The 27308-nt window shown below is 50.0% G+C and overlaps 1 protein-coding gene across 1 annotated transcript in view; it reads left to right on the top strand.

Moving 5' to 3' along the window:
- Positions 1–47: 47 nt before the first annotated feature.
- CUEDC1 (CUE domain containing 1) overlaps positions 48–27308 on the top strand; it is a 75602-nt gene continuing 48341 nt past the window's right edge. Inside the window, exon 1 of the mRNA XM_054585462.1 lies at positions 48–181. The gene's annotated coding sequence lies outside the window, so the exon portion shown is untranslated. The remainder of the gene's footprint in view (positions 182–27308) is intronic.

The following is a 27308-nucleotide window of genomic DNA, read 5'->3' as shown; positions in this document are numbered from 1 at the left end:
ACAGCTGCATTTCTAGCCGCCCGCCGCTAGGAAGCTGGCCTCGCCTCGCTTTCTCCGCCTCCCGCGCCCCAGCCGCGCCGCCGCGCCGGGCCCGCCGCCGCTGCCGCGGGATCGCCGCCCCTCCCCCAGCCCGCCGGCCCCCACCGGCCCGCGGGGCGCGGACGCGCGTGGCGGCTGCTCGGTAAGACCTCCTTTTCGTCCCCGGCCGCGGCCCCAGCCGGCCGCCCGGCGCGCCATCCCGGCCCGGCCCGGCGGCCCCACCTTCTCGGTACCGATCGCCGAGGCACCGCCGGGAGGGCCGGGCCGGCACGAGTTTGATTCCCCTTGCTGCTGCCGCGGCTTCCAGGGAGCCCACGCCGCCCAGCCGCTTGTGGCAGGTCCCGGGCTTGCTTCCCTCCCGACACCCCACCTCATTCCCGGCCGTGGGCGCGCGAGGCGTGCGGGCTTCTGGGGACTGGGAGCGGGGCGCTGGATTAAGGGGTGGGCGCGGGCGGGCGGCGCCGGCAGGACAGCAAGGCCTCCCCCAGCGCGCGCCGGCTTGAGTCCCTAATGCGGCCGCTCCCCCTTTTGTGTGGGCGCCCCTCCCCGCTTTGCCCCGGCCTGGGGGCTCTGGCTGGTTGGCGATGGCTGGCTGGGGCGCTTGCTCGGGGCAGAGCTCCTTTTAGGAGGATGGGAGGTTCGCCTCCTGCCCCCGCCGAAGTCACAGGTCGCCTCAGCCTACCCGGGTCCCACCCGGTCCCCGGGGAGCTGAATCTCCCGGCGTCTTGGCTAGGGAAAGTTCAGAAAGCACTGTCCCCGCCCCTGCTCCCCCGCCCCTACGGCTCTGTGTGCCCAGGGCTCTAAGCTCCGCGGGGGGGGGGGGGGCGGGAGGGGGTGCGGAGGGGGGTGGTGTTTGTATTAATTCATTCTTTCCTCTTCATTTTCTCCTTGCATTGTTGTATTACGCCTAGGAATGGCTTGCGCATTTCTTTTCTCCTTAAAAGAAGTTTTAGCTCCAAGAAATTTATACTAAAATTAAATTCCTGGAGAGGAATTTATTTTAGGGGAGAGAGGGTTTTGATTTTTTTCTTTCTTTCTTCTTCTTCTTCTTCTTTTTTTTTTTTTTGGAGAGTGGAGGGTGAGGGGAATGACTAGGAGTTTAGAAATAAAATGCACTAGAGGTGACACAGCCTACAGGAAGACCATCTCACTCCTCACCTGACCCTCAGGCGGGAGCATCACGAAAGATTCTGGGTGATGGGACACGGGGAACAAGCCTTCCTGTTGGTTATCCTGCCACACTCTGAACCACCTAGCCCAAGAGAAAGGACTCAGGAAGATTTTCTGGCCTTTCATCTCTTCTTTGCCAAGCAAGCTCATCATTACAGCCTGGGCGGAGTTAGCTGTATAGCTAGGTGTGTGGGAGGGAGGGAGGGGCGCCAGGAGTTTTCTCGTGAAGGAAGTCATCTACCACGAGATTTGGCCCCTGTGGGATTAAGCGTGAAATCTGGCCCTCTCTGTTGTTGGGGGTCGATGCTGTTGAGACCTCAGCTTGAATGGAGGGTGGCGTCTCTGGGATGAAGACAGAAACCTGGTTTAGGTCACCAGGAAGCTGGAGGCTGTGGGCAGGAGGTTGGCTTTGAAAGCCCCTGTCCGCTTTCTGCAGCTGGAGGGAGCAGGGGACAAGAGAACAGTAGTGGTGCCTCAGGCCCAGGCGCGTTCTTGAATAGGAGAGAAACCTTGGAGAGCTAGGGATGGCCTAGCGATGATGAGATTAACATGACGGAGCTCCGGGCCGGGGTTGGGGTCATGGGCCTCTTCGAGAATCAGATGAAAACTCTGACTTCTCCCCCACCCCCAAAACATGCACGTAATGCAGGGACACCTTCTGCATGCAGTATCAGAAAGTCTCTATACTCCTTGGAACTGGGGTCCTAGAAAGACCCCTGATCTAGAGTCTGTGGGCCCAGGCCATTCAGAACAGTTCCCTCCTTTGTGGCCCAGAGTGTGAAGAGTAGACCTCTCAGGAGGTCTCTTTTCATGACCTTCTGATGCCACTTTGGGCTTGTGGTCATGGAGACCTGTAAACTCTGGACTAGATCCCAGGTGCCTACAGCTAGCCAGAGGATGGGACAGATTGGGAACGCTTCTCAAGTGGCTGTTTTGCTATCTTTGTGGTAGGAAGGCTCTGGGCACTGAACTAGGGCCACAGGGCTATCGAATTAGAGGTATATACAGGCATAGGGTAAGGGATGGGCATTCTGGTGTTTCAGCTGTGTGTAGGTTCCAGGTGCTTGAAGAGCTCCAGCTCATTCTTGGGGAAAAAGGGAGAAGGTATTTCAGTGGAAAGTTTAAATGTGAAAGACGCACCTCCTCTTGAGGAGGTCTTGGGATAGAGTTGTCCAAGACCAGGGTCTATGTATTGTAGGTTCCTTAGATCCCTCTGGACTTTAAAAGGCATGTGAGGGCCCGAGAATATGGCTGTCACCATCCCCAGTGCATCTGACGAGGTCTGGGCTGCCTTCTGTTTCTCAGCCAAAGCTCACTGTGCCCTGGCTGCCGCTCAGGTGTTTGTGACATCTACCCTCGCTTGGGATCTGGAAGGGCCTTTGGTACAGTCTGCCATCTGCAGCTTCTTTGCCTTGGTAATGAGAAGTCCTTCTTAGACTCAAGTGTCTCCAGACAGTGGTAGCTCATGGGGATTTTTCTTTGTTTAAATAGCAAGCACAGTGTTTGGCATATAGTAGCACTCACACTTGTTTCTTCCTTCAGAGCTTCCTACATGTACTCTGCCTGATGGATTGTTCCCATCTTGGCAATCAGCAACACAGGTCGGAGGAGTATTCTAGAGCCTTGGAGGCAGGAAGCTGGGTGTCGGACAGGGATCACCTCTGACCATACAAGGTGGCCTGGAGGAGGTGAGGCCTCTATTTTGTTGGCTCTTACGCTTACTTGTGGGAAGTAAGAGCCACAAAGGGGCTTGGAGATGCTGTGATCCAGCGATCCCTGCCTGCTGACGAGGAAGTTGTCTTAGGGGGATGTAAGGGTCCTGTGGCAGTGACTGAAGATTCACATTCCTCAGTGGCCAGGACTTGTCTGTCTGCTGCCGCTCCGGCTGCCACAGGTTGGTGAGTTTAGGATGCTGGTTTGTGTTGGCCTACGCAGTGTTTCTCTGATCCCCTCTGCTTCCAGCCTTCCTGTAAGTACCTCTGATGTGTCACAGCGATGTATGGACTCCTCGTAATGCAGCCATTGCTCTTATCTTTAAAACAGGTCTTAGTGACAAATACGATAACAATGCCTGTAAACATCAACTCCCTTTTCATAAAATGTGACCATTTCATTTTCATTACAGAGGCACCACATGTCTCTGAGGAGTGATTGGTGGGATAAAAGAGTCCCAATTCCGCTGGTTGAACCTCCACCCCCAGAGGCAATGCGGCCACTTTGTGCCCACTTCCACCTAGCTTAGTGGTTTAGAGTGTAGGCTCTGAAGTTACACAACCCCAGTTAGAATCCCAACTCTCCATCTTACTCTACGACTTTGTGCCTCATTTTCTCAGCCCTAGGAAGAGTTAAAGGAGATCCAACATGTATGCCAGACAAAGAGTTGGCATCCCTTTTTTAAAATTGTATTTTTCAATTACAGTTGACATAATATATTAATTTTTGGTGCAACACAGTATTAGACATCTGTGTTACTTATAAAGTAATCCCCCCAATAAATCTTGCACCCACCTGACACCATATATAGTTACCAAAATATTATTGTCTGTAGTCCCTTTGCTGTACTTTACATCCCCGTGACTAGTTTATAACTGCCAACCTGTACTTCTTAATCCTTTCACCTTTTTCACCTTTTCCAGCCCCCCAAACCCCTTCTGTCTGGCAACCAAGAGCAAACATTTTTGGAGCAGACGCCATTATTTTTATTTCTGCACGCGGTGCTAATGGTCCAAGGCTCCTTATTGTTAAGGAAAATCTTTGATAAAAAGTGCAGAGGCTGAGTCTGGCTTTTGGAGGGGTGGGAGGGGTGGGATGAGGCTCGCTCTTAAATTACGAGCAGAGGGGATCGCCCAGTGGGAAGCTGGGGAGCCTGACATGTCAAGGGTGATGGAGAGAGAAGCATAGTTGGGGGCGGAATGACTCAGCATTTATAGCCCCGCTGTGGAACCAGCCTTCTTCTCTTTGGAGAATCACCTTAGAAGCTGGTGGAGGTGCAGCAGGGAAAGATCATGGTCAGTGAGGAGGGGTGAATGACTTTTATGTTAATGCTGACGTTGTCCTGGAGGAACAGAGCAAAGGGGTCCTGGAGGACGGAGGGTCTTTGGCAGGGGCGGGGGGGGGAAGGGTGTGGCACTCTGTAGACAAGAGTGGTGGGTCGGGGGTTTTGTATAGTATTAGGCTTGGGCAATAATAATTCCAGCACTCACTGAGCACTTGCAATGGGTCAGACCCGGTTCCAAATGCTTCTCATGGATCAGCTCATGTAATCTTCACAAGACCCTAAGAGCTATTACCTCTAGTTTTCAGTGAGGAAACAGAGACATAAAGAGGCTAAACATCTTGCCCAAAATCACATGGCTAGAAAGTGGCAGAGCCAGGATTTGAACCTAAGAGGCCCAGGCTACAGAGTGTGCATCCTTAGAGAAATCTCAGAGAGACCCCTACTGAGCTGGGGGATGGAAGGGGGGGGGAATTTGGACGGGTCGGTGCTCTGCTTGAAGGGTCAATGTTCAGGCATCATTGGAACTTGTCTGGAGGGTTCAGGCTAGCACAGTCTGCTGGGAACCCCTGACCAAGTGCCAGGCACTCTACTAGAACCTATCCCCCAGTACAAAGGTCACTAAGATATGGCCCCTGCCTGCAAGATGCTTACAGTCTAGTAGGGGCGGCAAAAACGTCAGCCTAGACATCCAGTTGCTGTGGCAAGTGCTGCCTTGAGGCAGAACACTGAGGAGAGAGTGCCTTGTCATCCAGAAGAGGAGTTGGGGCAGGGAAGGCTTCCTGGAAGAGGGGCGCTTGGGCTGAGTGAGGGTCAATATGGCTGCTCTTTCCAAGGCTTTTGATCTGACTGTGGGGCAGTGACATTATTCTCCTACTCTGTGACTCAGAGTGTAACCTAGGGTCACATTTTCTGGATAAGGCAGGAACTGGGAAGTGTGGTTTACTTCCTTGATGTCTTTGTGGTTTTTAATAGTCACTGCCTGTAATGCCTGTGAATATGCTGAAGAAGAAATAAAAATCTCGTCAGAGTTACTGCTCAGAACACAGTGATTCACTCTTGTCTGCGTACTGAGAAGGATAACCAGAGGCGAAGGAATGCAAGCTGTGGAGGAAGGACTCCAGTAAGGCATGAGGACAAGGTTCCAGATAGGATGTGAGAGCAAGTGACTCATAGGAGCGGAGGGCAATGGCCTCCCCCAAAGGTCTTTAGAAATGGTAACCAGTTCCATTTGTCTTTGTGGTTTAAGAGGTTTCATCTGGAGACAGGAAGATGAAATAGAGGCCCGGAGAGGTCTGTGACAAGCTCCATGATACAAGGGTCAAAGGAGCTGGAATTTTTTGAGCTAGAAGGTTGCTGATATCTGGCCTAACCCCTCATTTTACCATTGAAGTGACTGAAGAGTGCCCAATAACATGGAGAGGCTCACCCATTCGTTAGTGAGCCAAGACCCGAACCGTATCTGCCCAACGAGGGGCGGGGGGATCGCTCTGCACAGATCCTGTCTGAGGGGATGATGCTTCTGGGAGTGCCCAGCAGCCCTAGAGGATGGAGCCCAACCAAGCCTTGTGAGGAGGGCTGTAGAAAACCTGTATCAACCATTTGCCTGGCTGTGGAAACTAGAGAAAGCATCAGCTCCTATTCAGATGTTCCTGAGAATGGTGTGTCCAGTTGGAGCGAGCAGGCCATCTCATTTACCCTGCTGGCCCAGCACCTAGATGAGCTTCAGGCGCCTATACAGGGCCCTCTGGAACCTTTGTTGAATGAAGAATAAATAGCAGACAATCTAAAAGCTATTACCCTTTTACCCTCCACTTGTGGGGCCAATGTTTATGCTTCCAATTCTGTTTTGTTTAAGCCAAAAGTATCATCATTATGTAATATGCCCCCAGCAGCAGAGAAAGGCACCCAGAGTTGTGCGAGGGGGTGCGGGGCAGGGGACAAGAGTAATCAACAAAATACAGTTTAGGATCTTTCCGAAAATGTAGAATTCTTTGAAGGATCATCACGGGTTGATGTTATGTTCATTTATATTGACTTGCTTTATTCATTTGCCTTGGGTGGTGGTGGTGGTTGTTCCTTGCATAGAAGTATACAAAAGTGTGGTATAGCAATCTAAGCTGCATTCAGCAAAATGGCTATAGAGATCTTGGAAAAGAACAAGGCTTGCTCTCGGAAGAGAATCTTATTAAGAATGAGCCAAATATGAACTGATGCTGGACAAGGAGTTTAAAATACCAGCTGGTGAACTGCAGTTCCTAGGGTGAATTTAAATCAACTTGTGCAAATTGAAGAGAAGCAGCAGCAGAAAACACTGTGGCACGAACTCATGCTTCCTCCTCTAACCCTGTCGTCCCCTATTCACTAAGGAATCATTAGGGTCTCGGGGAGGGGGCACCTGCAGAGCTCTGTTTCTTTGGGTGACCAGCAAGCTGGATTTGGAGCTCTTCTGAGGAGAAGATTCTCGTGGTCATGTAGCATGATCAGGCCAAGGAAATGACTTCATTTTGTTCAGATTTGAGATTAGTTTTGGTTTCAGGCTGTACCAGGAACTGAGAGAGTGAGCTGCGGAGAGTGAGAGGAGGGTGAGCTGGGAGAGAGTTTTACCATTGGTTGTGTCAGCTACAGGCATGGTGGGTGGGCACGGAACTCCTGTGCTGGGCAGGCAGAGGAGGAAGATAAATCAGAGATGGAGGCAGGAAGGCAGCCCACTGAGCGTGTGTCTGCAGACTGGGCTGGGTGGTGAGGGAGGGAGTGTATGACGACATCAGCAGGTATGCAGGGGACAAAGCCCTGCGTGGTTGCAGGATTACTGAGCCATGGGCTAGGAGGACATGGGGAAGCCATAAAACACAGATTACCTGGATGAGGTGGGCTTTCCATGAGTGGGTGAGACCTCAGAGTCAAGCAAAGTGTTAAGTATGCCACAAGACTTACACTCACCTCCACTGTGCAGCATCCTCTTGCATTTGACTTTCCTTAAAAGAAAAAAAAAAAAAGTCCAATTAGGGTGTGAGAGCTGATAGTTGAGAACTTGCAGACCTTTGCAAGCTGGTGCATCCTCTAAGAGCCTCAAGCTGCCCTTTGAGATGGTCTGGGGCCAGTGTGGTTGTTCACAGGGCATCATTACCCTAGAAAAATCAGCCGTTTCCTCCCCTGACTGGATCTGGGCGAGGCATACGCAGATGGTTCATTCCATTTCAGCAGTGCTAGAGCATCGCTGGATTTTATTTCTCACAGTTGTAAATTCATTTGACTTCTAAAAGAGAGAATCATTGAAATCTTAAAGCCTGAAAGGATTTCGAAGATCATCCAGATGGCCCCTAGAGGAATTTGTGGTCCTGGGTCGTTAAGTACCTTGAAAAAACTTATGGTATGTGGTTAAGAACACCAAGTCGGACCGCCCTTGTCTAAACCCAGCCTCTGCTAGTCACTGCTGTGTTCTTGGGGCAAGTTACTCACTCTCTCTGAGTCTGAGTTCCCTGATCCACACAATGGGAGTAATAATAGTCCCTAGTGATGGCTAATGAGGATTCAGTACTTATAAAGCCCTGAGCATGATGTTTGGCATATTATAAGTCCTCAGTAAATGTTGTGTTGTTGTTGTTGTTATTACTGTTGTTATTTCATGAAATCACATGGCTAGTTAGTGGGAGAGCCAGGGCTACAATGCAGAGACTCTTTTTGTTTCTAGTTCTCTCCAGCATGGCCACGAGGTGATTTCATCACAGTCTTGAAATACACGAAGAACATTTATGGAAGTGCCTGTGTAGAAATCTAATGAATGTTCATAACAGAGCTAGAAGATGAGCTTAATCCATTTATTAGATGCAATTAAACTTTGGGCATGAGGTCAGATGTTTACATCATTTGTTTCCACAAATATCCTTTACCAGTGTTTAGAACTTTCAGTCTCTTACCTCTGCTGGACAGGTTGGGGTGATTTGAGACGTTTTTATTGAGGAGTTCTCTTTGAATTGGAAACATCCGCTTCAATGAGTTGTCGTGGCACACAGGCTTTTGGGTATAATGGAAATATTTCTGTAGCCTGGCTGCTATTTATCAAGGGTGAAGACAGTGCATGTTTTTTAAAAAAATGTCGGCTTGGCAGAAGTCCACATGTCTTAGGCCATGCCTGCATAATGCACTCCCAAATGATTTGCACTGACCTTTTTGCAAATTGTTGACAGCCTAGGGAGTGGAAGTCTCCTGGGGGAGCCCTTTTTGCCTGAAACATTATTGAGGCCAGTGTGATCCTCAGCCTTGTGGGGTCTTTTGACGCCTTGGATGGGGTGGCGCCCACTCCTGTAAGGCCGAGGTGGTGTATTTTCTTGGAATCTGAAAACAAATAGAAATTAATTTTGTTTGGCAAATCCTGCAGCATTCTCTTGAGATACTGCCACTCTCTGGGGGTTACAGAATTGAAGTCTGTTTTTGATGCTGATCCACCGGACTTCTCAAATTTCCATGCCTGAGGGAGAGAGAGTTTTAAAGTGTAAAATTTATGTGCGTGCAATGTGGAGTTCAAGAGCAGAGATCTAAGCCCTGGCTGGGCAGCTCAGCTGATTAGAACATCATCCCAATACACCAAAATTGTGGTTTTGATCCCTGGTCAGGGCACATACAAGAATCAATGAATGCATAAGTAGAGCAACAAATATATGTTTCACTCTCTCCTTTCCTTTCTCTCTCTCTCTCTCTTTTGAAAGATTTTATTTATTTATTTTTAGAGAGAGGGGAAGGGAGGGAGAGAGCGGGGAGAAACATCAGTGTGTGGTTGCCTCTTGCCCGGCCCCCGCAGGCCGCAGGGGGCCTGGCCCACAACCCAGGCACGTGCCCCGACTGGGAATCTAACCGGTAACCCTTTGGTTCACAGTCTGGCACTCAATCCACTGAGCCACACCAGCCAGGGCTCTCCCTTTCTCTCTCTGAAATTCAATCAATAAATTAAAAAATTAAAAGACCAGACATCCAATCTCAGCCCAGATATGTATGGACTGTGTCATTCTGAACAGATTACTTAACTTCTTAATTTGCACTTTTCTTGAGGTTAATCTATTCTTAAATGCACAATAAGAAGTGGCTATTGAACATATCAGTTAAACAGAGCTGGTAATAATCACCCCCTGTGCACAGGATTGTTGTGGATGTCTAATAATAATAGCTAGCACTTATTATATGTGTACTGCATGCTAGGAAACTTTCTAAGCTTTTTAAGAGTATTAAACCTACAAATATAGTATTATCAGCACTTTACATATGGAGGAGACCAAGATGCAAACAGTTAAGTTGCCCAAGGCCACACAGCTAGTGAGTTGCGGAGCTGAGATCCGAACTCAGATAGCCAGGCTGCTGAGCCTGTACAGGGTGTTTCTGAGAGGGCTTTCTAACGCTGTAGTGTTGCTCTTCTCATTCTATGACTCTTCCTCTTCTTACTTGAGCTGAGGGAGGGACAAGCTGAGCCTGGAGGTAGATTAAGTGTACAGATCACAGTGTTGGAAAGAATGAAGAGTCGGAGCATATGAGAGCTTTTTTTGGAGTTATAGGGAAACAGCTGTTTCTAAGTTTGGGACAGAGCAGAAGAGAGCCAGCAGGGACAGAGAAGGACGTTTTCTTGGGAGGATTTTTACTATCTACTGTGAGGGATTGCGCTGTCTGCGGATTTGAGGGCCACGTGTCTCTTTCCTCTTCTCTCATATTTTATTTGGAAGCCTGTCTTTAAATCCCAACTCAGCCCTCAGCTGTGACGGCTTTAGAAACTTAGAAAACCACCAAGCATAGTGAAGTCTTGGGACATGAAAGGGGAGGTAAAGGATGGGCTTTTTTAGTGGGATTTCCGTTACTGCATTTCTATGAAGGGTGTATGGGGATGAGCCTTGGAGAGGCACAATGTGTTCAACAGAGAGAGGACTGGGAACTTGGGTGACTTCCCTTTTTCTCATGAGTTTGACTTAATAAGAGAATGAATCATCCTATTAGCTTTCATGCTGGAAGAGAAAAAAGGAGCCAGTGAGTGAGATGGCATTTGCCCGAAACCAGAAGCCCTCTGTGCCGGCCTCCCAGGGCAGAAGCTGGGCGGATATGCAGGCCCTGGGGATTCGAGCCAAGGGTGAGGCCCCTCCAGGGCCTTTGGGGAGGATTCCCAGCTCCCCGTCATGGCCACCCTCAGCCCTCTCCATCCCTGTGAGGTTTGGGGCATGAACTTTAAGGGGAAATAATAGGAATGTGTCATTTTCTAATCACAAACCACTGGGGAAATGAACACACAGCAGTGATCATTTTGAAGACACTAACAGAAAAATCTATTGTATAAAAAATAGGCAATTCAAAAGTAACCTTTGCCCTTCAGAGATGTGAATGGCTACTCATACTCTGGCCAGTGAAGTTGGTACGGACCCTCCCTGTGCTGGTGCTTGACCCCTGGGACATTATGGGGCCCTCTGGTTCTCTTCTAGGACTCCAGAAAAGAGCCTTCCAGAAGCCAGGGCTTCCTGCCCACCAAGCCCCACCCGCCAGTTGCTCTGTTCTTCTCCGAGTTTGCCGGGAAGCTGTGGAGCACATCCTTTTCTGAGTTACTCCTTGTGACCTTTCTGTGGGCCTTAATTTAGATTCTCAGCTGAGGCTGGGGTCCCCCCAGGAATGTAAAGATGGCCTCAGAGGAAGGGGTGGCGAGAAAACTCGCTCTGTCTGACCAGCTCCCGGAAGCCTGACGCAGGCACGTTAATAGGGTGGTTGTGTTTTCAGACTCTCGCTGGCTTCTTGGCACACGTTTCTCAGGGCGTTTGCTTTTTTCAGCAATGCCCCTGTGCCCCGCTTCTGCCTTAATTTCCTTCCTGTCCCCAGTCATCAGCAGCAGCTACTGTTAAGAGCTCCCACTTGGAGGAGGACTTACTCTGTGTCAAGCATTTAATTTAATTTAACTGAGTCTTTATACCAACCCTGTGAGCCTGGGATTATGGTTCTTCGAGATACAGGAGCTGAGGCTGAGGGCTAAAAAGTACAGCCAGTCTTCACTTAACGTCATCCATAAGTTCTTGGAACTGTGGCAGACTAACAGGTAACTAGACCAATCGATGTAAACAAGAGTGAAGTTCCGCCAGCATCGCACCAACCTTGTAATGAAGTGACATTGAACAAAACGACCATGTTATTCAAGGACCACCTATAATAGCACAGCCTCTTCCTGGGCGAGATATTTTTTTCATTTTTTTGTTTTAACCTTTTGTTGGGAAAATTGTCAAATATACACAAAAGTAGAGAGACTAGTATAGTAAATTCCCATTCACCCATCCCCACATGCACTCCTTCGTGGAAAAGCCCCAGCTCCAGTGCTTGTATGGCTATGGCCATGGTGTCTAGCAGACACCTTTTGTGAACTAGAAGAAAGGACCCCTTCTCCTGGGTACACAGCTTGGTAAGCAGCACGCAGGCTGGATTCCAGCCCCACTCACCCCTCTGCATGGGCACTTGGTGCAGTGAACAGCCCACGCAACTGTATATGGCGACCCTGCCTGCTTAACTTGCATCTAGCTTTTGGCATAAAGGCGAGTGTAGCAAGACAGCAGTTCCGGACAGGGTGATGATTTCTCTGGTTGGCCCTTACCCATGTGGGGTGAGGGGAGACAAGCTCAGTCGTTGGGGACTTTGGGGGCTACAATAAATCAAGCAGGGGGTGAGTCCCAGAAGAGATACTTCTGTCGCAGAGGAGGGTGAGGTCAGCTGAGCCATGCCTTTCGCCACTTCTGTTTTCTACTGGCCACCTGCTCTCTTGATGACTCCTCCTTGATGCCCTCTCTCCCCTATCCTGTGCCCTGGGCAAAGGAAACACTGTGTGTGGCCATGAGGCTGGCAGGAGGCGAGCTGCTAGAGCCCAGGGTGTGAAAGCCTGGTGGTATGAGTTCACTCTTGGCTGCCACCCTCCTGGTGTCGCTGGGACAAGCTGTCTTTGTCTCCTGGCAGCTCACCTTTTCTCCTGGCTCAGTTTAGCCAGTGGCAGGGTGGGAGGTCCTGCTTTCACGCCTATACAACTGTTCCTTTTGGTCCCCAAGTGGGGCCTGGGGGTCATCAGATAGGGAGCTTCTTAAGGGAGGGATTGGGTCTTTTTCACTCTTGTGCTCTTGGCTGTACCCATTACGGCATCTGGCATTGGTGCTCTAGAAATATTTGTTAAACAAGTGAATGTTAAACAAATAAATGTAGCATCGTGAAGACCGCAGCAGTGTGCTTAAGGGCCCAGGGTGAATAACTGGTCCGCTTCAGTCAGGAGAGGCTAGACTATGCTGTGTTAATAATCAAGTCTGGACGTCCCAGTGGCTTGACACAGCCTGGATGAAATTTGTGCTCACGGAAAGCCTGATGTGGCTTAGGGCCGTCTTCCTCCACCTGGAGCCACACCTGGCAGAATGTGCGGCCTTCACGGTTATACCCCAGAAGGGGAGGGGAGAGATGGAGGCAGCCGCTGGCTTTTGACTGTCTTGGCAAGGAACCGACACGTGTTACTTCCATCTTCATTTTATCGGCCAGAACTAGTCACACAGCTCCAACCTCACTGCAAGGGATACTGGGAAATACAGAGGGGCAAAGAGCCGTCTTGATGATTTCAAGGAGAGGATTTTGTGTGTCTTGTTCCTGGCTTTAGTCCTTCAGAGTACCTCTGGCTAATCCCTTATCCTCAGCATGTTTTCACACTTACAGGAAGGGAACACCTGTCACTTCTTTTAATCCGGGGAAGCAGGCATAGGATGGCACTGAAGGAAAGTCACATAGAAGGGAATGAAGCTCTCCTTTGTGACATGTTGGTCATGTGACATTCATTCAGTCGCTTCAGCTCTGTGGGCCTCTTTCCTCATCTATAGAAGGAGGATAACAATCCAGCCCATCTTTTAGTTCAGACTCTACTGATTGCAAGTAACAGAAACCAGCTTGAGCTATTGGAAGCCGCAGGGGAATGGAAGAACCAAGGCAGGCACTGTGACTGACTTCCTAAGGGCCTGGAGCTGCAGGCGCCACTGCTTCTGTAGATGTGCACCGATGTCATGGCAGTCAGCGCCCAGTGACACCCGTCTCATTCTTCATTTGATCTTAGCCAAAAGGCTGAGAAGTGATACCCTGCCTCATTCTTGACTGAACAGTATCTCAGACCCTTGATTCAAGTTCCTGAGGAAAGAATCTGATTGGCCCATTTGCGTCAGCTGTCTCCCATTGGTCCAATCAGCTGTAGCCTGGGGGACATGGTCTGTGCCACCATGGACTGGGGGGCCTTCCTTTGTGATTGGGGCCAGCGGCAGTCCTCAGAAAGGTGCCCACGCTTACCCCAAGTGGGTTAGATAAGATCTGTAAGGAAACTGCGTCAATGTGAGCTGGCATGGTGGTGTGGGGTTTTTCCTTAGGAATCTTGGAAGTTGTTGCATTTGCCCTAAAGGGGGACGGGAGAGATTATAATGCTGTGTGAGAGAATTGACAAGTCTTGGTGGAGGCAGGGGAGCTGTGTGTTGGAAGGTCGTGGAGCAGGCACCTGGGAGAGTAGACAAGACTAGATGGGGCCTTGCCAGTGCTCGGGCTAGGTTTATAGGCCATTATCATTACATGGTAAAGGAGAGAGTACCTGGAGTCTGCTCTCGCTCAGGGAAATAGAGATGCTCCTGCAGTTGGAACTGTGTGATGTGGAAAGGATGTTTGTCCTGATTACAGCGCTTTGACCCTTGTCCAGCCGACCGCCCCCGCCGGCTGTGTGAATATGGGCGAGTCATGCCGCCTCCCTGGGCTTAGCTCTGCTCTTTGAAGATTCTGTGTGTGCGCATCTGCGTATGCCTGTGTGATGTGGGGATGAAGGCACGGAGCCTGGGATTAGACACCCGGGTCGGAATTCTTGTTCTTCATTCGCTAGCTCAATGACCTGGGGGGATTTCTTAACTTCCTTGAGTCTCGGTTTCCGCACTTGTGAAATAAGGATTTTGTAGCTCGACCTCATATGGTTACTGTGGGGATTACATGACATGAGTGTTCAATTAATACCAGCTAATTAATAATCAGGTTATTGAGAAAAGGCAAAGCTGGCCAATTCTAGGGACCTACGGCTGTATAGTAATACTGTGCCCAGGCCCTGTAAGAGTTAGGGTGAACGTGAGGGCTGGATAGGGGTGGGTGGGGGTGCCGGAAAAGAGAGGCTAGGAAGCTGAAAGGGGGGAGACTGCTGACAGAGAGGCAAGCCTCCGGCCGCCAGCACCGTGAGGTGCAGCGCGGTGGCAGACGCAGCCCCCCCAACCCTCGCGTGCCTGCGGCCCCTCCTCCCACTGCCCCATCTGCTTCCCAGCCACTGTGGCTGGGGCCCAGCAATTTGTTGAATTCCAGATGACTGTTGAAACTTAGAAGCTGAGTGGCTTCACCTCAGTCCTGGGTCTAAAACCAGGTCCAGGTTTGGGATTCAAGTGCTTCCCGCTGTGAAACTGCAGAGCCTGGAGAGTTAAAAAATAAATGAAGGAACCCTCCTGACCACAGAGCAATTTGAGGGCTGAATTATTTAGAGGCTCGGCTCCCTCTGGCTTCTCCTGGGGGAAAGGACAAGGGAGGAATGTGAGGCCGGCGAGAGCTGAATTTCTGGGCCCGTGAGACGCAGGCCTGGTCCTCCGCCTTGCGCTCCCTTGTGCTCAGATCTCGCTGGGCCCTGCTTGGCTCCTGGGTGCAGCGATAATGAATTACATAAATAAGTCATCGCCATTAGCAGCCGCATGGGTGGGGGCAAGGAGGCAGGGCCGAGTGGGAGTCCAGTGTCGCTGGCTGGTCACCTCTCTCCGCCCGGGGCCCGGAGGTCTCTGCCTCTAGCCCGCAGCAGGCAGGTCAAGTTAGGATGGCTCTGGGAGGAGCTTTAATCCTCTTTCATTCCCTTCAGGATTTTGTTTTCAGCCGAGGGACTTGATGAACCTCAGCATTTCCAACAATACTGTATATAGATGATGTATCATAGAATCGTACACCTGAAACATAAATCATTTTATCAATCAATGTCAGCCCAGTACATTCAATAAATAAATTTTTAAAAATAAAATAAATGAAATAGGAAAGAGACAAAAAGAGAATCAGCGTTTCCAGCAGCTGCAGGGGCTCAGGGGAGGGGCGTTGGGGGGGGTGGTAGTGTCCCCTAGAAGGAGGTCAGGGCTAGCTCCTGGCCTGAGGCCTGTTCTGGGCCTCCAAGGTGGCCGGTGGCCATGGCAACCCCTGCCCTGGGCTGGGGTAAACACAGCTCTCAAAAGGGGCCTTGTTCCTTGTGGGAGCCCTTCAGTGCCAGCCTGCTGGGGCTTTCAACCCTGGGGAGAAAAGGGAGGGCAGCAGCGGGGAGGGGGCGGGCCTGTTGTGAGGAAATGTCACTCCGGGTTCTCCTCCTCTCCCCTGCTCCGGGCGGGCATGTTTCCTGGAGGCCCTGTTTCCAGAGCCCCAGCTTTTGCAGAATGAAAAGGAGCATAAGCGTCAGGAATGTGTTCTGTCTCTAGGCAACTGTGTGTGTGTGCGTGTGTGTTTGTGTGTGTGTAACTGAGGGAGGGAAGTAAGCTTAAAAAAAGAAGTTGCTGCCCCGCTGGCTACCTAGACTGATTCAACAAGCTGGCCAGGGCCACCTGAAGCAGATCATTACGGCTGGCTTTTCCTGTTGGCAATGAAGATCAAACAAGTATAATCTCAGAAAAAAACTCTAAATCATTCATTAAATGTAATGCAACTACATTGTCAATTTGCATTCTTATGTATTAGCCAGGGAATTTTAGTGAGAAAGCTGACTTGAGAAATTGGCCTGGATTCCCCTCCCATCAGTTTGCCTTTAAGCTAATTCAAGTATAAACATCAGAAAGGATGGCATGTCTGCTCTCTAAGCGCTTAGGTCACTCACCAGGTGTTCTCTATTTGTTACTAAATGAATGAGTGATGAGTGCGTTTCCACTTCTTAGGGAAGATAGGGGTTAATAACCCCATCGTCTCTCTTGACACTGCATTCCTCTTTGTCTTTGAAGAGCTGGCCAGTGGGGGCGGCCTCAGGTGAGGGCAGGAGGCGGGGTGGGAGGACGCAGGACACAGCCCTGGCTGCATCTGATAACGCTGGCCGGGCCTCCCTCAGTCAACTGTCCAGGTGCTCCTGAGGATTCTTAAGGGAGGTGTGGGCAACGATCCTAGACTTCGGGCTCAGAAAGGAGCTCTTCTGGGTCTGCGTGCACATATTCTCATATCCCTGTCAGCCCGAGGAAACCAGCAGTGTCCAGTCTGGTAGACTGGAATTTCTCCCACTGCTGCTGACCCCCAGCCGCACTCTTTCCATTCTGGTCAGGAGGGATGGGACTCGATAAACTTGAGTGTATTCAGCTGGCACTCTTGGGCGTGAGCAGTTTCCTGTGAAGGGGGCCTCATTCAGAGGTTTGGCACCAGGACCGAAATCAGGTGGCTAGATTCTCATGGACCCGTATCTCATCTGGCACCCCCCTGCCGCACCCTTTGAAACTGGGAAGATTGTGAATTCTTCCTTGTCATATGCTGTTGAATTTGGGCTATTGAAAGTGGCTTCTTCGTCTGAAGTAGGGATGAAAGAGGCTCAATAACTTTCCAAACTTTTCCAATTAGCATAAAATGGGAGGAAACTTATGGAGCACTGCCTGGAACTTTGTGGAGCGAGGGAAGAAAGAAGTTCTAGCTCAAGCTTCTGGAGAGATTCTGGAGAGATTCTGGAGAGATTCTGGATGACCTAGCCAACACGTTAAAAGAACATTAAGGACTCCTAAAGTGACAGGCATTCTTGTTTACTTGTGGAATTCGGGCCAGAATCAGAATGTGTGTGGGGGGAGGCCCAGGCATTGGGTGAGTTTCATAAGTTTCCCAGGTACTTCTCAGGTGCCGCCAGGAGATGATTTTGCTCCCCTGGAGACATTGGTAGTGTCTGGAGATATTTTTGGTGGATACAACTGGGGGGGGGAGCGGTGCTACTGGCATTTGTGGGTTCAGGCCAGGGATGATGATGCTAAATATCTTCCGATAGATAGGACAACCCCCAAAACAAAGAATTATCTGGGCCAAATGTCAGTAGTGCCCAAGGTTGAGAAACCCCGCTTTAGTGCCTGGAGATCTGTTTTAAGCACAGTTCTGAGAGGGGGAAGGACGTGGTTGGGTGGAGAGGAGCGGGGTGGGGTCATCGTGTAGGGACATGGGAACATTTCCCGTGGCAGAGCTGGGAACCAGGAGAGTGTGGTCTGGTTTTTGCAAAGGAGAAGGAGGTTCACAGTTTCATGAGAGTCATCTGAGGTCCTGAGGACATTTTCAGAGTGATGCTCCCTGGAGTTGGGCTGGCATCTGGTCCAGAAACTTTTGGTTGGGACATGGAGCCCCTCTGACTGTGTTTGCTGAGTATGTCAGTGACCCTCAGGCCTTTCTTCGCTTCGTGTGAGTCGAGTGAAGGAGCCCCTGTCAAGTATCCTCGACTTCAAATGCCCAGTCCCACCCTGAGGCCGACTTTCCCTAAGTCAGTGCATACGTGAACTCGCTTTCTCTTTTGCTCCAGGAATAGGCAGGGTCCTTTGCCTTAGTTAACGGCACTAAGGCCCCTTGTATCCTGTATTCCCTAATTTTTAGAGAGGGGGAATAAAAGGGCCCCAGGCTTCTGAATCCATGCTGTATGCCCACTTTCTGATGGTGCCTGGCATGTGGCAGTTGCTCCATAAATGAATGGATGGGTGAACCCACTGAGTGAACAGGAGATCTGGGGCTTTTGCTGATATTTGCCTCTTTAGTAAGTACATAGTCCTTCAGTCCTTGTACCAATAGGTGAATTAGGAGAAACTGAGATTGGTAAGAAGGAGGAAGGTCTCTATTATCAAGAATTTCCAGGAAAGAGGACAGATAACTTGAGGGAAGTAGGGATGGTCCCCTTTTGGAGGTAAGCTGCTCATGGCCCTTTCTGGCTGCAGGAGTGGCCACCAAAGGGCCATTTCTGCCCTCCTGGAGTGACCCACGTTACACCCCTTCCTCAGAGGTTTCTGGCTCTTAGTTTCTTAGCGTGCACTTCTTTTTTAAGATGTGAAAAGTGCTGTCCGAATGCATGTGTGTAGTAATCCTCCCAGGGCATCGCTGCTGGAGATCCTGCTGTAGTCCGGCACGAGCGGAGTCAAGGTGGTGCAGGTTTTGCAGAACACCTCTGCTCGGGTATGGTTATAGGTAGAGTCCTCTGAATGTCTGCAGATGCTCCTGAGTTGCTTGTCTTTGCCTTCTGTCAAGCCCTTAGGACAGGAAGGGCTTCCGTTTCAACTCAGGCAGACAGGGCCCTTGGGTATCGCAGTCTCAGGCTGCAGTGGGAAAACGTGTGTCGGAAGGGCTGTCTGTGAGCTGAGCCCAGTGGCGTTTCCCGCACTGGCCTCATCTGCCTCGGTGCATTTGTCCAATCAGAGCTTTGCCCCCAAAGTCTGGTCCCAGACCAGCCATCCCCGCCTCACCAGGTTAGAAATGGAGGGTCTCAGGCCCAAGGCTGTCTGCATTTTAACCAGACCCCTGGGTGGCTGGAGCACGCATTCAGGGCTGAGCAGCACTGTGCTGGGACACTTTGCGTGCTGGAGGCCTCCTCTGAGTGTCATGTATGGCCCCATCTTTGTAGAATCCTCTGCAACAGCGCTTTTAAACTACCTGAAGTGAAAGGCAGGTTGTTTTTTTCATTTATTTGGGGGCATATTTTCATATGTGGTCCCAAGGAGCACAAGCAGCCATCACTAGTGTGACAATGACTGAACTGGTCTTTGCATACACTGTTCAAAGATGAGGTCCATGGTCACATGCTCAGATGCTATAGCAATGTCAAGTTGCTAGAAATGTCTCTAAATCCTTATTTTTTTCTGTACTTAAAGGACCCGTAATGAATAGTGTGGATGGCCTGTGGCCTCGCTTTTAGTGGCCCTGGTCCAGAGCCCCATATTTTAGGGTCCAGGAGACCCGGGCTTGAATCCTGGCTCTGTCACTTCCTTGCTGTGTGTTCTTGGGCAGCTGTTTCACTTCTCTGAGCCTTAATTTTGTCCTCTGGAAGTCAGAGATAATAACGGCCCTGCCTCCCAGGGCTGAGGTGAGGTTGAAATGAGATAACTGTGGCGAAAGCTCGGAGCCCAGGGCACAGACCGCACCCTTGATAATACTGGCTGTCACCTGCGGGCAGCAGCACCCTCACTGTGGTTTGCTGTCTCGGGGCATCTGAAAATGAGGACAGTGGCCTCAGGTAAGGGACACCTTTATCTTAAGACAGACAGTGGTCTTAAAACTGTAGCAAATTAGTTTGGAATAGAAACCTTTTTTCCCCCTGCTAGTTTCTGATTGTTTGGGGCTTTTGGTAATGAATTTTCCTCTAAGTGGATCCAAGCAAAATCCAGGATCTGAATTGGGGCAACGACAGAAATTGTTTTTTAAGTGATGGAAAGAAGTAATAAACACCTTGTGGGAAATCCCTTTTCTCCTGCAGGGCCCAGCTGTTCACCCTCTCCCTCCCCTCCCCCACAGTGTGTCTCCTGGTACCTGCCCCCGAGCAGGCTGGATGAGTTTTTAATGCCAAGTTGCCATATCCTGAACTGCCTTTCCTCCCTCTCTGGAGAAGTTCAGGCTAGGTTGCCCTCTTGGCTGTTCTTCAAAGCAAGGAGGTGAAATGTAACAGTAGAGGACTCAAATCAGAAGCTCTGTGTTCTAGAGGCAACTTGGCAAACCTTGCTGGCTCATGGTTCTTAGGTTCTTAACTCCTTTTTGGGTCCCAGACCCCTTTGACACCCTAAAGAGAACTTTGACATCCCTTGTCCACCCTGAAAAGTGCACACGCGCGCATACCCCTTCAATTGTGCATTTGACCTCGGGGGAGGAAGGGGGTGCGTGGATCTCATCAAAACCCGAAGGACCCTTGGCTAAGAACCTTCTATCAGGTTGTAAACTCCATAAGGCTTGTGTCTGGTGTACTAGGATATCTGAGTGACCCCCAGCATGTGGTAGGGGGTAAATGCACAGACTTTGGAGTCAGGGTGCCAGAGGTCTGAACCAGTCCTCTGCTACTTGCTAGCTTGCTGACCTTGGATTAGTAGTTATCTCCTCGAAGCCTCAGTCTCCCCATCTGTAAAGTGGGGATAAGAATAGTAGCTACCTCAAAGGGTAGTTGTAAGATCAGACGACGTAACATTTGTCAGATGCTCACGTTGCACTGTTAGGGTTTAGCCTACAGAACGTCCCATTGCCCTCTGAGAACGCGATGCTTTCCTTTGGGTGGGAGGGTAATGGACCCCTTGACCATACCTCTGGGAAATTGGCAGGGTCGGAGAGCTGTGGAGCAAGGCTCCTAGGAGCCCTCTAATTGCAGCTGCTCCCGTTCAATAATTTCCATGTGCTGTTGTTGGTTTTGGCTACCAGCAAGGAGATCCCTGCCTCCGGAGCTTCCCTGAAACTAGACGCCCAACCCAGAGCGTGTGGGGAGGAGGGAAATGAAAAACTGAGAAGCAGATTTTTTTTTCTCTCCTTAATTAACTCTGACTCTTTTGCTCCTTGGGCTTTCAGATTCTCTGCAACCCCAGCAATTAGTGGGCGTGTTAACTGGGGTCAAGGCAGTGGCAGGGCTTCAGGGAACTCCTGGGGACAGTGCCGAGGAGGAGGAGGAAGTGTCTCGCAGGCCCTGAATGAGGGCTTCGCCTTCTGCTGCCCCGGCCCGCCTGCCCCTTGATGCCCCCTTTTAGCTGAGCTGTCCAGGAACCCAGTGCCGCCCCCAGTCACAGCCGCACGCTCTGGCTCAGCTGTTGTGTGAGAATGACGAGGAGTTAAAGGATCCAAACATTGGCCCCCACTGGGCCCTTAATTACATTAAGGCACAAAGCGGCAGTGCAGGCCGGCTGCTCGGGTGCAGCGCCCGGTCCGTCCTGGGGAACAATTGCCCTTCTGTTCTCACAGCCTATTTTCCCCCAGCTGCGCCTCCCTTTCATCTCAGCCTCTTTCTCAGGGATGAAGGCTCATTCCCAGGAGGGTGGAATCTCGGTTCTAACCTTTTTACTTCTTCCCTGGTTTCGTTGGTTTTGTTTACCCCTTCCCCTCCCCTTTCTCCCTTGAGCTGGTCCTCTCCCTCTGATTCTCGAGGCCCCATGTGGCCCGCAGCAGCCGCTGAGCCCCATTTCATATGTTCCTGAGGCAGCCCTGTCCAACCCAGTTTTAGAGCAGATCAGTGAAAAAAATTAATGTGCTTGTCTGATTTTGCTTCTCATTTGCATGTTGTCATGAAAGGGAAGCAAAGTGCCCCCACTTTATAATGACACTCCACTAATCACAATGACACCCCACTAATCAAAATGACACCTTCCATTTGTTTAGAATTGGATAGTTTTTAGAAGGACTATCCCATACATTTCTCTGCGAATGTTTTTCATGCAGCAGCTAGGACGGATACCACTTGCACCTCATTCAGGGGAGTGAGGGGCTTGCCACACCCACCCACCTAGGAAACTGCCAAACAGGGACGAGACCCCGTCAGACGCCCAGGCCCTTCCTGCCTCTTTGGCTGCACAGGTGTGGGCCTTTGCAGTTCTCCCCAGGCTCTCGGCAGCAATGCCGGCAGCAGGAGGACATCCCAGAGGGGCCCCACCAGTCATGGTGAACTTGAGCTCCTTGCCCTGAGCCCTGAGTGAGGGACCCCTGAGAACTTACATTTTTATTCTGTCTTACTTGACTCTGCCCCTTCCCCAGCTTTAAGGGATGAGGACATCACTTTTCCCCCCTATTTCAGTATTGAGCTATTCCAGATGCTTAGGTCTTTAGAATTTTCAGAGAAGGAAATTTCTAGCCCAGTGTCTCCCAGTCTGGCCCCGGGCACAGGCCTCTTGACCTTTTATGCTGCAGACTCCTCGGGAAGCCGCCTTGTGGACCTGGGCTTCCCTGTCCAGCCGGGGGTGGCAGCAGGCCTGTAGCCCCAGCCAGATTCCTGCTCGTGCCTCTGGGCCAGCCACAGGCAGCCACGCATAGGCGGCTGGGCCCCTGGGAAGATCTTTGCCTGCAGTACCAGGTCTTGTTCAGGCAGAGCAGCCCCTGCAATTAGTTTTCTTTTAAAGACAGCTGGTGCAGTTCCTACTCTTTAAACCCCTGTCCTTACTCACATTTGCACATGGCTTAGGGACCTGCCATTCTCCCTCCCACTGACATTCCCAAGAGGCCCCTGAGCCCCATATGGTGAAGTTTGTCTATTTTATAGCCTGGTGCTGGGGTGGGGGGAGGTGTAGTAAGCAGGAATCCTCATCTGCTTGGGGTCTCGGAGGGACCTTGGACCCCACAGTGGCAGCTGTCTACTGCCTCTCTGCCTGGGGCAGAGCACCTGACTGGACTGTTTTTCACGTCTGCATCTTCCCCCCAAATCCTTAAGAGCACTTTAAGGGCTAATGGGCTTTTTGTTATGTTCCCTGGAGAATTTCAACCCCTTGGAAAGGGCACCCCACTGGCTTGCTTGTCTGAAGGCCCCTGCATCGTAGCCACGCCTGTCCCGTGTCAGGGCTGTGGGCTGCCTGGGGTAGGGGTGGGGTGTACGCCTTCACAGCTGGTCTTCACGCAGACTGCCCCCACGTCCTGATTCTCATCAGAATGTGCCCCTCTTGCCCTGTGTGGTTTACATGTTCATCAGAGAAAAAGGAAAACCCTTAACTTCCAACATGAAATGATTATCCTGGTCATTTAAAAACTGCCACAGATTACACTTGGTTGTATTTCCTTCTGTTCTTTTTTTACGTGCACATATTTAAAAAAAAAAAAGTTGTGTTCTTACTGATTATGTCCTTTTGTATATAGCTTTTTCATGTCTTGCCACATAATTAGCATTTTTAACGAAATGGTATGGTTTTAAATCATTTTAAACAGCTGTCTACTATTTCATCCAGTGAAATACTGGCTATACCATTGCTGACCTGAGCACTTCCCTGTTGTTGGCCAGCCCCTTCCCAGCTGGTCTTTTAAGTGTCAGAACTTTATGGAGCATGACAGTCAGGAGCCATGCGTTTGGGTTCTGTTGGGATACAATTAATTCGGAGTGGGGCCTCTGCCGAGGCTGGTGCCTTGGCAAGCAGGGGCCCGGCTGGGGTGTAGGTCTGGGGCTTGTAGCGTGGTGTCTGCATTCCTCAGGTCCCTTGTCCTGAAAGTGTGGTGCTCATTTGGAGTGGCCTTTGGTTGCTTCAAGAAGCTTCTTGTGGCCTAGGCAGGGGCGAGGCATTGGGACGCCAGTTCAGGTTCGCTCTCATGGCCCATTGCCGCATCGGTTGGATCTCATTTTCAGCCTTGGGCCTGGCATGCTGACCCAGGTGCCAGGAACAGGCTCTTGTGACCCAACGGGGTCTCCTTCCTTGAGTGCTGGCTTTTTGGAGTCATTCTCTCCCACAGGCAGAGCCTTCCCCCAAAGGCTCCTGGGTGTTCACCCTGGAGTCAGCAGGTGCTGTTCACCCTGTCTCAGAGGGACTGGGGACTGCTAGAAACTGCCTGGGACCAGCGCCTTGCTGAGCCACCCTACATGTTAGGGGAGACACTGAGCTTTTCTCCGTGTCTGTTAATTACACTTCTAATGATGATAATAATTAATAACCAATATAATGATAATAAGCATTTTCCTTTGTTCTTGGAGACCCACAGCCCCGTCCAGTTTTGTTGATTTCCGTCCTTTTTCCTTTCTTCCGTGTCCTAATGAAAGGGTAAACTGAAGACTGAGAGATTTGAGAGTTTTGAGCAGCAATGTAAGGAAGTGGGAAGGATTGGCCAGGGGTGGGTTCCAGTCCTGGCTCCGTCCTCTGCAGGTTCTGTTGTCACTTATGTGCTGAGCCTCAGTTTTCTCATCTATCCAATGAAAGCAGTGCTGCCTGGATCACAAAGTTGATGTGAGGCTCCAACAAGAATATTTCTGTAAAATTCCCTGGCACGTAGTAGGCACCCAGTCAGTGCTGCTTTGTGATGTGGTGCAGGGTCACAAAATGCACCAATCTCAAAGCCAGAAGGGACTTGTCTGCCAGCCCCTTCCCTGCTCATGTTTCCTGGAGTCCCTTCAACTCTGCACTTACCCAGCCAGCTCCAGGCAGGAAGCTTTCGTGCTTGGCTGATCGCAGGAGTCTGGCTGATGAGAGTTGCTATTGTTTTCAGCTCCTTCTGGCTGGGACATCCTGCCAAGTCAGGCCATGTTCTCCTACACCCCGCTCATCCAAGTGAAAGTAACTAGGGCCCTTTCCTTCTGGCTTTTCCCTTGGACGGTGTTGGGAAGGCAACTCCACGTGAATGCAGGGTGTGGTGCCGTGATTAATTTGCTAGTGAGTCTTTGTAGCCGCACTTGTCTGCAGGCTCTTGCTAGAGCGCAAAACGCCAACAGGAAGCCAAAGAGAGAGTCATCTGAGGACAGGCGTTGGTTCTGGGTCCTTTTGCCCCACTCTGAGGTCATATAGTTGACTGTCTGCTTCCAGGAGCCAGTGGACTCTAGCCTGGCTAGACAGAGCAGGCCTTTGAGACTGTCTTTATAAGAATCTTATAAACTTTCCAGCCATCTGCCCAAGACTTCAAGTGTTGGGTGCCATTCTTCCTGAGGCCACGGACCAGCTGCATTGGCCCCCTTCCCTGGGAACTAGTTGGAAATACAGAATCTCAGACTCCACATCAAACCAACTAAGACAGGACTAGTTTTTAGCAAGATACTTAGGAGACTTATACGCATGCTAAAGGTTGAGAAGCACTGATTTAAAGATTTTATTTATTTATTTTTAGAGAGAAGGGAAGAGAGGGAGAGAAACATTGATGTGAGAGAGAAACATTGGTTGCCTGTCGTACATGCCCCAACTGGGGACCGAACCCGCCACCTGGGCATGTGCCCTGATTGGGAATTGTACTGGCAACCTCTTGCTTTGTGGGATGATGCCCAATCAGGTAAGCCACACCCGTCAGGGCGAGGTGCTTTGATTTAGAGCACAGTTCTCAGCCAGAGGCCCACATTAGAATCACCTAGAGAGCTATTAGAAATGTACTTGAAACCACAGCCAGGCAGGGACAGTGTACGGAAAGCAAAATGCAGGGCAGAATGCGGCTGCAGGAGCAGGGTCTTTGTTTTGTCTGCTGACAGTCCCGAGCGCCTGAACATTGCCCGACACGTGGCAGGCACCTTACGTGTTTGCTCGAGAAGGCAGATGCTAACAGTCTGAAATAAGTATTTAAAAAAATCAAATCCAGCTGTGTATAAAATAGAACTTCATACCTGAACCATGTTTATCCAGTAGTATAAAAATTTGTCAATGTCATTTCCTATCTCTACAGGCTAAAAGAACCATAAGCATGTCAATAGACGTAGAAAGATAAAACATTGGTGTTATGATAAAAATATTGTACACTAAGAGTTGATAGGATTTTAAAAAATAAACCACAGCGAGGCTGTTGATAGCTCATAGATATAACTTTCTTTCGTCTTTCTTTCTTGAGGGGATGAAAATATTCTAAAATTGACTGTGGCGATGGTTGCACATGTCTGTGAATTTACAAAATGCCAAAGAATGATACGCTTTAAATGGCTGAATTATATGGTATAATATAACTGAGAATTTTATCGCAATAAAACAGTATTTTAAAAAGAAAAAAAAAATGTACTGATTTCCTAGGTCCCACCCCAAACCACTGAATCAGAATCCCTGAGGATGAATCTGGGCCTTAGTATTAAAGAAAGAAGCACTTTCCTAGGTGATTCTAGTGTGCAGCTGGATTTAGACTCCTGTCTTTGGAAGGAGAATCATGATGGTAATAGCTGCTGTTTGAGCTCCTGCTCTGCATGAAGGGCTTTATTCTTACCTAGAATCTTCTTTCCAAACCTGAAAGGTGGTAGGGCTCTCACTATCTTACCTGTAAGCAGCGGCGCTGGAACTGGCTGCCCTGAGGCGTCTTTTGCCATTACTTTGCTTTAACTGAAGCTCTTAGTGGTTTAGAAGGGCCTGGTTCTCTTTGGAAAATCTGGCAGGGTCTTCTTCTTCTTCTTCTTCTTCTTTTTTTTTTTCCTCCCAGGGGATTTTTTTCTGGCTCAGTGTCAAGGATACTTTCAGATTGTGTGGTTTTAGGATTATTCAGTGTGACGAAAATCACAGTGGCTTTTAGCCCTTGGGTTCCTCTGTGTCAGAGAATGAAGGGACAGAAGGCAAGGTCAGTGACAGACAAGTTGCAAGCGAATGATAGAGAAATCTTAAGGAAAGGCTGTATTTCCAAAGGTCATAGAGGCCTGATCCAGCTCTATTTATTTTGAACTAACTATGTGAGTTTGAGCAAGTCACTTTATATCTCTCTGTACTCAAGCTCCACACTCCCCCAAGGGAGCATGGGGTAATTCTTACTGCTCTTTCCAGGTCTGCAAATCTGAGCTGTAAGATAAAATTGGGGGAAACTTAAGGCATGGGCCAGAAGCGAGCCAAACGGTGAACCCTGTCTTTTGCACTAAGGGCAGCTGGGAGGCCTCATGGGGGATGGTCGCCCGAGAGTCATAGAAAGCGCAGGAGAGTGCAGCCACTGTGCCCACACAGGAAGTCCGCAGAACTCTGCAACTGAACCTCCAGAGAGCTGGGAGCCTGCAGAGAAAGACGGTGACAAGCGCAGAGAAAATGGGCCAGACAGAGAAATAGCCCTTTCTTTTCCCGTTTTGAACCACATCCAGACTTAACTTTTAAGTTCGAATAAGGATTTGAAAATCAGACTGAGGCTCACAGAATCTAAATCCAGGTTGCTCTGTATATCTTCCTTATAAAGGCATGGACTATCTGTGTTTAGGGAATGGAATGAGTGAGTGAATGTTTCACTGCTTTTTTTCATCGCTTCTCTTTTTAAGAAAACACTTGGCCCTTGCGTTGCACAGCACCTTGCAGTTCATAGAGGCCTTTAATACATTTCACTGTATGGTTGGGCCCTGTACCAAATCTATGGGGCTGGAAAGGTGTGTGCAGGGACCCCCATTTTACAGCGGAGGAAGCACAGGCCTGCACATGCTAAGGGAGAGCCTCGAGGTCCCTCAGAGTTAGGAGCAGAGCCTGGACTTGAATCTGGGTGCTCTGATGCCAGGCACAGCACTCTTTTTGTGGCATCAACCCTTCCCTATTGACTC

The sequence above is a fragment of the Pteronotus mesoamericanus genome, unplaced genomic scaffold, assembly GCF_021234165.1.
Source record: "Pteronotus mesoamericanus isolate MK-2021 breed Mesoamerican mustached bat unplaced genomic scaffold, CSHL_Meso_final contig_84, whole genome shotgun sequence".
Lineage (NCBI taxonomy): Eukaryota > Metazoa > Chordata > Mammalia > Chiroptera > Mormoopidae > Pteronotus > Pteronotus mesoamericanus.
This window is presented reverse-complemented; position numbering and strand designations above follow the sequence as displayed.